Source organism: Megalops cyprinoides, chromosome 3 (genome assembly GCF_013368585.1).
Source record: "Megalops cyprinoides isolate fMegCyp1 chromosome 3, fMegCyp1.pri, whole genome shotgun sequence".
Lineage (NCBI taxonomy): Eukaryota > Metazoa > Chordata > Actinopteri > Elopiformes > Megalopidae > Megalops > Megalops cyprinoides.
The window spans coordinates 32,094,838-32,105,877 of record NC_050585.1 but is presented as its reverse complement, the minus strand read 5'-3'; positions in this window follow the sequence as shown (position 1 = coordinate 32,105,877).

Sequence of the window (11,040 nt, the reverse complement as noted above, 5' to 3'; positions counted from 1 at the left end):
GTCCTTGGAGAAGTATAATGTCAGGTTTGCAGATCTTTTGACCACTCTACTCATGGTATAATTGCCATTCACACCACAATATTCCACAACAAAATCAGCAAACAGATACATTAACTTGACTTGCCTTGACCATATTCACCCAAAGATCCTTTGTTCTCAGTGGCTGAACTGTGGGCGCACCTCAACACAACACGCCTGCCCACCCCAACTCCCCCATTTCCTTTGCTCTTTGACCTTTGACCCTTCACTTTGAGTTTCCCTTTATGGTGTGGAATTGGATTCTACAGTAAAACGGACATTACGGGTTAGAGGGAACTGAATACTATCAACACAAATACATTTCTGAACTGAGACTGAAGGGACCTTTGATGCAGTGGGCCTCTGTGAATGAACAGCTTGCTCGCTAACTTCAAAATCGGCACGACTGAGTCTCAGGCATTTTAATCCAAAAGTCAGTTGATCAAACCATCATGTGCTGTGCATTCTGAAACCTGACACAGAGAGGTGAGATACAAGCGAGTGAGAAACCTGCTGATCTCTCTGACAGCTCCAGAGTCAGATGATCACCTTGTGATGACTGTCACAAGTGCATGAGCCAAAGCTCCTTTCTCAACTATTTCCAGACACCTCCGGATCCAAGAATTCTACTTATTCCTTGTATGCCTCCGGCAGTGAGCATTTCATAAGATAACTTTGCTCAAAGCAGACATACTTTTGCAGATCTGTAAAGTGTGGTAATCTGAAGCTGGCACCCACCTCAAGGGTTCAATAGGATAGGATACAGTATCAAATAGGATAACATGAATAAAGAGAGGAATATTATCAAAACCACACGTCAGAAGAATTATCCAGTGAGTACACAGAAACCTGTTTATGCTGTGTATGCAGTGAATGTAGAGAGGTCCACAGCTCTGTTAGTGACACTTGAACCCAACCTGTTGCACAAACTGACTCTTATGACCAAGGTTGTTACCAGTTAAGCTAAAAGCAATTTGCCCTTGTCATCAAATGCAACAATGCTAGCTGACCAGAGTCTCAGGGAGTGACATCACCACTGAAAACACTCTGCTACCTGCTAACACAATGTTTTACACATAATCTACTGACCCTATTACTCATAGTTCTGCTACATCTACACTACAGGAGATTATGGGAACCCATCCCCAGTGCTGTTCATAGTGCAGTGACCAGTACCTGCAGTGATTACAGAGCTCCATCACATCTAGTTAGCATTTAGTTAACATTTTTTAAAAAAAATAATAATAATTTAGCCATGTTTTTCTCTTTAGGCAAACAATGACCAAACAGGATAGCTTAGTTTGAAAAAGGAACAAAAATTTGGGTTCAAAAATTCAAATACAAATTCTTAATTCATTGCTTGCGTGCTTAGAGACTTGGATCCAAAGGGCCCTTTGTTCAAAGGGTTACCCTAAAAAATGTACCTCACTGAATGCTCCAGTTTTGATGAGGATGTTGTCTGTCCACTCTCTGTTTCTCCTCTGTAGCTGTACCTAACATGTGCGGTGTCTGTAACTCTGACCATGACAGTTCGCCTGGACTGGCAGTCCTACACAGCAGAGGCTGGATAGGACAGAAGCCAGACAGAAGCATGCTGATTCACATGGAGTTATTGATTTCCTTCATGCACATCCCGCCACCCCCCCCCCCCCCCCCCCCCCCCCCCACCCCTGAGCATGGCAGGGAGTTTGTGCCATCTCCAATTAGATTAGCAATTGCATCAGGAGATCTGTCTGGGCCTGAAAGATAATAAAAATGTGGTGCCTGTCAATGCCATTGATCACAGCCTTTTTTAGCTTGGAGGCCAAGAGCAGCTCTGGGTTTAAACTGTGTAATCCAGACACATCGCATGTAGATTTTATTGTGATTCCTGTGAAAAGGTTACAGTATCTGTAGTTTCCTTTGCTTACAGTGTCTTTTAAACTGGGACTTTTGTTTGTCTGAACATGAATGTGGTACAGTGTACCTTCTCACTAGAATGTTTTCATTCAGAGAAGGTCAGAAAGGGTTAGAACCTTGTAAGAACTGGAGTCTAGTCTGGGCGTGCCAATATCAAGATCAAAATCAAAACAAGACCTCTCTGGTCCACGGTTAAACAAAGGTTGTCATTATTACCATGAGTTCTGGGACCAGGATTTGTGGCTTCAAAACGGTCTATGCTTGTTGCAAATACTCACTGTAGGCAGGGCTGGGGGAAGACAATCCAGAGCTCTGGGCAAAATAGGAATATGCCACCCCCTACGTTCATATGTTTAAGAGAAAAAAAATGCCAATTTATCACATATTGACCCCTATTTTTGACTTAAGACAGATGTAATGAATTAATACCGTTGACTCACCATTTAAAAGAGGACCTTTCTTGCTTTGGCTGCTGCGAACTCTTCAATTATCTCGGAGTAATCCAATTTGGGACAAGTGGTTCTCAATCGAAATTTTGGCCAATCCATCCAAACCATCTTCTGACATTGTCGATTGCAGTTCTTTACAAGTTTGAGACACAAAAAACTCCTCTGTCCTGATGCCATGGTTACCGGCATAGTTAACAATAAGCGCAGGGCAATGCTAAGATTTGGGTACACATCCAAAACATTTTCCCGTTAAATGTTCCTAAACATGTCAATGTGTGAATCGCACACATCGCTGGGATAGCTCTTGCCAGCTGTTTTTATCTCAAAGCTCAGATCATCTGCATCAATGTCCCCAATTTCCTGTTGCAGATAAATACCCTCCTTGTCGTCAGCCTTTCGTCTTTCAGGAAAAGGTTTGCTAATTTTGGACAGCTTTCCAAGCTTTTCCACTTTGCCTGTGCATGCCTTCCATATTCAGCACCATTAGGCTTTGAATGTCTCATTGTGATGACCGTTACCACTGATCAGAGTATGAAAATGTTCATAAAATTCCCTGCTCTTGGCAAAGCCATTGATTATTCAAAGATCGTGCTCTTAATTTCTACAAAGCTCGTCATGGTGCGGTGCCCCCTAGTGGTCTGGCACCCTGAGCAATTGCCCAGTTTGCCCAGCGCTCCCGCCTGCCCTGACTGTAGGATATCTTTATTCATGTCTTTTTGTTTGTAGTGGTGCAGCTTCAACCTAGTATTCTTGTGAGGTTTGTTTAGCTACTTGTTCTGCAAGCACAGAAAGATCTTACATTTATCCACTCTATTTGATGAAAGAAACTGGACGCTTTAATAAGAATAAGAATAAGAAATACTTTATTAATCCAGAAGGAAATTTAGATACTATTTCACATTTTTTTCCTAGAGGTGATATATTAAGTGTGGCCAACAGGTGGCAGTGATGAACACAGAGTTTTTCCCATGAGGAGGTGCCCCAACTGCAGTCTCACTCATTACTCCGGCGCAATACAGGGGTCTAACCATCCATTTCACAAAAGCAAACTACTACCCCAATCCCTGATAACATTACCATACTGTTAAATCCCTGTCCATGACAGAAGAGCTGTCAAGACCTCCATCTGCGTCTGCAGTTTCTGATGAGCATTTCAGCTCTGTGGAGTCTCATCAACAAAGCGCCATGTAATCACCCACTCTCACTGTGTGAATGAAAGTCACAGTTCTGCAAGCCTGTGATGGTCCTCTGCGAGTGCTTCTTGTTATCATTTATTTGCTGTAAGCAATGCCTGCAAAGCTGTGGTTTATGTCTCCCCACACTCTCCGCGTTCATATAATTTATGTTTTCATTGGGTCGCAGCTGTGTGTGTGTGTGTGTGCGTGTGTGTGTGCATGTGTGTTAGAGCGTGTGTGTTTACGTGTGTGTGTGTGTGTGTGTGCGTGTGTGTGTGTGTTAGAATCCTCCTCAGCCTTATGATTTTGCTTAAGAAGGATGTGTGTTGTCCCCCCTCATGGTCCATTAATCCTTCTATCTGCACCCATAGTTAAAACTATCAATCACATTTGGTGCAGGGTACTGCATATTTAATGTCATAACAAAGATCATTTTGCCTCAATTCAAACAGCGTATAGCTTACAGCTTATGTCTCAGTCAGATCTGTAAACCTTACTGTAACAGTTTACTATGAGCAGAGGCATTTTGCGAGGTATATAAAATAAAAGGTTTTATGACTACTGACTTCAGAAAGCCCTGAGATCACGAGGTAGTTGTATATTGCCTTTACACTCTTCAGACCAACTCTGGCAGGAGAGAGGGCAAAGCCTGTGTACAAGTGCACAGCTCTGGTGCATTACCACTTCTACACTGCTGTAAAATATGCCTGCCCTGCTTTTTGCTGTTGGTGTGGATGGCTTATGCTTTGCCACACCACCCGGGACAGTAGAGTAGATTGTCTTCCTGAAAAGGTAAGGGTTAAAGGTCAAATCAGACCCCCTCTGCCTCTGTCAATATCTCCATGAATGAGTCTAGAGTCTAGCAGCCCTTAGAGAAAGAGTTCCTTCTTTTGACCACTCTGCTCAATATTCTATCTTTTGATGGTCATTAAGAAGCCTTAAAAATCATATCAGACATCTTGGATCAGAAGGGTAATTAAAGTTTTTCTCTCGTCCTCCAGCTTCAAAGCCAAAGTACGGTGCTAGTGACTGGATAAGAGCTCCCTGTAATGATTCAACAGACAGAGGGAGCGTATACAGGAGGAAAGGATCATTTCCTCTGAATGGGCTCTAATAAGCCTGCGTCAGCAGAGGGGATATCTGGACGTCAGCAGAGGCCAGGTGGGCGGAGCAGCCGGAAGGAGGGCAAGGGATTGTCATTTCTGATGCGTAAAGATAATGCCTTGGATGCCACTCAGCCCTCACCATCAGGAACAAAGTGAGGGGGTGGGGGAGGGGTCTGAATGCTCTCTTGTTTCGGAGTTATGTCAGCCTCCATAAGCTAACTGCTGCCCTCCAAGTGCAAGACGGTTCTCACACCTCTTCATTCTGTGATATCAATTACCAATTTAATCTGAACATTTTTTGTCGAGCAACAGCACCAAGCCAACCTTGCCTTGAATGCAGCTGAAGTGGTTCAGATGAAGTTAATAAAAAGTATAGGAGTGAGGAGCTGTGGTTTTTGAGGGCCAAATGGCTTTTTACCGTAATGGTACTGTCTATTTCTTTAATGACACTGTTAACCAGATAAGGGTTCTTGCTAATGGAAAAGGCAAATTAATGACTTTCCCACAGGATAGTGGTTCCTCCTTTTCCAAAGGCCCTGTCAGTGGCCCTGATTTCATCCATTTGTCCCCATGAGAACTTACTGCTGGAGGATTGGTGACAAAGCAGGTTCTCCTTTGGGCAGATGGTTCAGCCGGCTGGTCCATATCAGCCGAAGACCGCGATGTGACCCCGCTGGTGTTATGCTCTGCTGCTGGGCCTTCGTGGCCTTGCCTGACATTGGCAAGCCTATATTTTATTTATACAGGATTAAGACCACAATGACTACTGTAGTCCTAAACCATTAGCGCCTTACGTAATGACTGTGAACCCCAGAACGCTAAACGCAGCCGGATTTGTCTTTGCTGTGTTGGCTGACATCAGACACATTAATGAGCAGAGGGAAAGAAATTGCATAGGTCTGTGCTGTGAATGCGTTACGATGCCAAAGCGTTTTAAGCTACTGTTGATGCTTCTGAATCTGAGCCTCAGCTTGCAGGCTGATTCTCACACTCCTCAGGTAGAACACTAATTGCTCTCAGGAGATGCAGGAACACAATCCACAAGGTCAGACAATGAACAGACGGAACACACTCAAAGTTTTAGCCATTAAGAAGTACACATTTTAATGAAGCTTCTGGAAAACGCTATATTTATGGGCGCTTAAAAAAGAGGCATATTTTTAGAGAAAGGGAGCTGGGTGCAAAATGTGTGTGCTTAAAAGATAAGAATAGCACAAAATGAGAGAGCAACCTTGACACTCTGTAGATGTTTGTCTCATTTTTGGCTGCTTTGATGTCCTCCCTCCTTAGTCTGGCAAAGTGAAATGATGGTGCCGAAAAAGAGCTGATTTGTCTCACTGCAAAACCGAGGCAATTGTGTCAGTGAGGTGGCCCACGATTCGTGGATCACATGCTCTCATATGCTGCGCTGCCACTGTTCTGTGTGATCGTTGAGGTGGAGATGAGACAGGGCACAATGAGTGATCCCTTCTGTCACTGATAGAGAGATAGATGTGAGATGTCAGATGACCATCTGCATGGTTGTTAATGGAGAGTAGGAGGTGAGGTGGGGTAACAATACCATATCCACTGTCACTGACGGAGAAGTGGAGCTTCTTCAAGGCATAATGACTGTCTCCATAGTTACAAATGGAGAAGTGGAGGTGTGAAAGGGTACAATGACCATTTCCATGGTAACTAATGGAGAAATGGATGAGGGCCAGGACACGATGACCATCCGCAGCAGTTGCACCTTGCAGAGTGGAGGATGTGTTGGGGGTTATGGGATATGTACTCCGCCGATGGCAGGGCTATGACCAGACAGGCTGGAGCCGCTTCCCTTGAGATGGCAGCATGTGGCACTCTTTGTTTAACCTGGTAACACAGTACATCTGATCTCAGATCGGGATGTTCCACCTGAGCATTAAACACACTTCACCGCGTATGCTACAGTCAGATTCAGGCCACATAGTGAGACCACCTGCCGTCTGTAGCGACAGCTAAGCGGAGAGAGCGGTGTAGCACGTGAAGTTGCCATGACAGCATGTTTCTACTGGCACAGACAAAGTGAAAATGAGATGACACGCTTGTACCATGCCGTCGTCTGCATGGTCTTATGTAACAGGCGCCCTTTTCCCATTTGTTGCTAAATAGAGTAAAGGGATACCGAACCATTACAGGTTTCTCTACAAACAGTTCTTTGTGGCAAAGAATGCAGGTCTCTGTTGCCAGATGGTTCTGTGCAATGAAAATAACGGGTGGGTGAGAAATGAATGTCATTCAGAGGCGTCTGACCAGTTTCCATCAGCAGCTCCGGCCAGCTTTGTTGTCTTTGTGAGCACAGCCCAGTGTCGTTGCATCCTTTTGGCTGCTACACAAGGAACAAGGCATGCTCACAAATAGAAAAGCATATGTTTTCTCTCACATTTTAAACAAGCACTGCATATGTTTTCAGTTAATTGAAATAGACACATAGCCTTGTTCTTGCAGAGCTGTTACAGTTTTGGTCTTGCAAATGCTCAAGTTGGAGGAGGCGAATGATCCTCTTTGCGCAGAGACCCATTAATTGCTTGTTTTTATTTTTACGAGAAAGTCTTAGGCGGTTTGTTCAGTTTGCACCTCTCTCACCCTTGTTCAGGATTGGGAACGAGCTTCCTCTGCCTTGGCCAGCTTATGTGAGCTCACTCTCCCTACAGGCGCTAATGATCTGCAGCAGAGGGTTGGCACTCAGCTGCTGCTGTAAATGCTTTCATAAGCGTTCCTAATAGGAACTGGAATTATGTGTGTCCATTCCGGGCCATGTGTCCTTCTGTTGACACGTTTATGTCTGATCATTTCAACATGTGTCATGTTTCACATTTCTGAAAGTCCTTGACCTGTTATCACAGCCTTTTAATGATGTCAGCTGGGTGAAAAAAACAACAACAGCAGATAATCTACTCAACTAGTTGACTGTGAGGCAGAAGCAATGCCCAAAATTAACATTTGATGGAGGCTATGTGGATGCCGTTAAGTTAGAGCTTTAAAGGGCAGGTTAAGGCAGGAGAACAGGCACTACACACCAATGAACAACTGAGGTGTTATTGAAGCACCCAGTGTGTAAACAACTGACTTGTGAAGTTTGCTATTTTAAGAGGGTAAATGAGACAAAGCAAGTGTCTTTTCTCACTTTCTCTATCCCAGTCTCTCACTCTCCCTTCTCCTTTTTAGCCCAACTCCACTCATACTTTATTGCAGGGGTGCTGCACTGTATAGGGTTTTCTTCTGCCCCCTGCTGTGCATGAGTAAGACACTGACACATTCACCCCCACAGCTCCTCCGGGGGAGGCAGGTGAAGCTCCAGTCCTCCACAGTCCCAGCATCCACTTGGAGTCATTTTGTTCTGAGGACCACATTAAGCTTATGCACTTCAGCATGATGTTCGAGGTCTGGGGTTAAAGTACAATCCGCCATGCCGGACTCTGAGGGATTACTCTCCTAAATCCCTCATCTAGTACATTTTGTGACCCTCTTGCCTTGGACATCCCTCACAGCTGGAAATTAGCACAGGTGCCCCATGTTGTTGCCTCCTTGGTTCTATGAGTCCATTACAAAGAATTAAACTGCAGGCATCAAAGGCCCAGCCTCCCTGCTTCAGCCCCCTGGACACACTCATTGACATTAATGTGGTATTTGAAAACGAGACCTCCGTTAATTAGCGCAATCATTTTGATTATTTGAAAGGGTAATGTTTCACACCCCCACCCACTCTGCACCCACTTCCCAAACAAAACGGAGCTTTTGACATTTAAACAGACTGCTTGATATTTACTAAGCGGATAAAAACCCCAACTGTTATTTCTGTGCAGTAATGATCGCATTCAGTATGGCCCTGTTGGAACAAGCACAAACAATGTCCTGCGTGATACATTTTTGCAGATTGTGTGTCATCTTCACTTTAGGTTGAGTGTCCAAAGAGTGGACAGAATTTTTCCTCCTAAACACTGCACTCTAGCTGTTACTCCGCAGTCTGGCAGCAAGCCCTGAAGTGGTGTTCTACTCCTGGATTGTGTCTACGAGACAAAAACTGGAACTGGAGATTTCCTCTGGCGATGGAGAGAGCAGGAGGGGAGAAAGTCGATGGGAATGGATCCCGCTTTCTTTTTTTGCAGGAGTCTTGCTTCAGCGTTACCTGATAGTCTCCTGGGGTGGCTCAAGTGATCAGAGTTAATTCCATCGGGCACTTAGAGCTGTCACAACAGTGCCAGTGTGACTATAGGCTGAGGGGTGTAGGGGAAAGTGTGGGAAATCTTACACTGTGGAATGAACAGGGAATCACAGAAAGAAAAAGTGCATGTGACTATGTGACTGTGTGACTGTGTGTGTCTGACTTTGTGACTGTGTGTGTATGTGTGTGAGTGAGTGAGTTTGTGTGTATGTGTGTTACATATGGCTAGTATGTTGGTAATGTGGCATGGTAACATACGGTTTAAGATACGGGCAAAATAGCTTTAAACTAGCTTGTACCGGTGTGATTTTGAAAATTCAAATATGCTAGGTGATAACACGCACAAATCTAGGAAAAGTCATGAAAGGAGGGTCCTGGAATTTCATCGAGTGCAGAGAATTATTTTTTTTTTTGGTCGCTGCGGTCAGATGACCACTGCTCGGCGCCTCTAGGTATAAGTGGGTCAGACCAGCACGGCGCTTCTAGTGTTAAATAGCAGCCTTCCAGCACTGTCACACAGCTGTGGACATAGGGACACCCTTCCTGTTGTACCCCTTGCTCCGGCCCCCTCTCTCAGTGGCAGAAGGCCTGCTATCCACCCTCAGCCTCCACCCCTCTCATCAGTGTGTTCTGCCAGGCATGGACTCCATCGATATTCCATTCCCCGGCCATCACAACTAATGGACCCCGGCCTAAGTGTCTGTAGCTCTCCGTCTCCCACTCTTTCAGCCTGGTTACCTCCAGGTGGAGTAAATTATTGTGATTACTGTCCAATGATAATTTTCAATTATATGTCCATCTCCAAGACTGTGGAGGGCTGCTTTCCTCTCTGAGAGAATCCACTCCCCGTGATCCATTTTACTCTGAGTGACCCAGTTAGCAAAGAATCCACACTGCACTTTGTCCACCGAGCTCCAAGGGTGCCGACCCCCCGTGCTGCTCGAAAACAGCTCTCTCCCAAGTGCCAATGGCCTCGATGCAGCTGGACTCATAGGCGCTGTCAGGGCAGGAATGTGCAGCCACCATTAAGCAATATTGGAGCTTGTGTACCTCCTGGGTAGAGCAACCTGCAAAGCCTAATATTTGCCCACTGAATGTCAAATATAAGTCGGCTAAAAGCTAAAGTCGACAGAGGGGAGGAAGAGAGAGAGTGAGAGAGAGAGAGGGGCTAGGCTTCGGGATATTTCTCTCTCTGCGCTGAGCTTGGATGAACTCTTTGGCCAGAAATAGATCTGTGCCCCAGCCCAATCTCCTCCATGTGTCGTTATTGGCACCTGCCTCCTTGCTCCCACCTTCTGGTCACACAAGCGCAGTGCGCTGAGTTGTCCAAACCACTGAAGCTGCCCATACTGACAGACTGAATCATCTGACAGAGATAGATCCAGGGATCACTTCTTTCAGACACACCCTACCCATAACACCCTTTCTGGCTGTGTACTCACATTCTGGCAGAGGTGGTCCAAAGCGTTATGTTGAGGTTATGTGGCTACATAACCAAATATCTCTATAGGGCAGAGTGGTGTTCTCAGTGTGTTGTCCTTGGCTTATTCCATTCTGCTTAAGGTATTGTTTACATATAGGAAGTAATAATGACAGGACGATTATGTGTCCCTTATCAGTGCTTCCCAGAGCTCCCCCCTGTGCATTGGACATGCAGGAAAGTGTCCCTTTTCACCTCCATCCCTCTATCCTCTTAAACACCTGCGTGTGCCGGCATAACAAAAAGCCCACCCCCTCCGGCCAGGATGTCAGCCGGCCCTTTGCCTTCATTTGCTATTGTCTGCCTCAAACAATAGGACCCACGCTAAAGCCTCTGCGCTAAAACAAATAAATCACTCCTGACGTTTTTATTAAGAACGCTTTTCGCGCTGCCCCAGAAAATTATTTTGGGACTGATCTCTCACAATTTTAATATTGCCTCACGCATCACCACCCCGGTCACCATGGACAGCCACAGGAGATGCTGCGAGGCTTTCGCCATCTGTTCCGGTTTATATATTGATTTATCTATTCAGGTATGTTCATTGCAATTGATGAGTATGCTCTAGAGGCATGGCCAGAAGGACAAAACTGGCACTGTACTATAGCTGATTGGGACTGAAGACAAGAGTGAATGAATAGTTGGATATAAGATGGCCGGTGCTATGGCTGCTGGTCTGCCACGAACAAGAATGTGGGAAAAGAACTGCTGGGAAAACAGGGGGCAA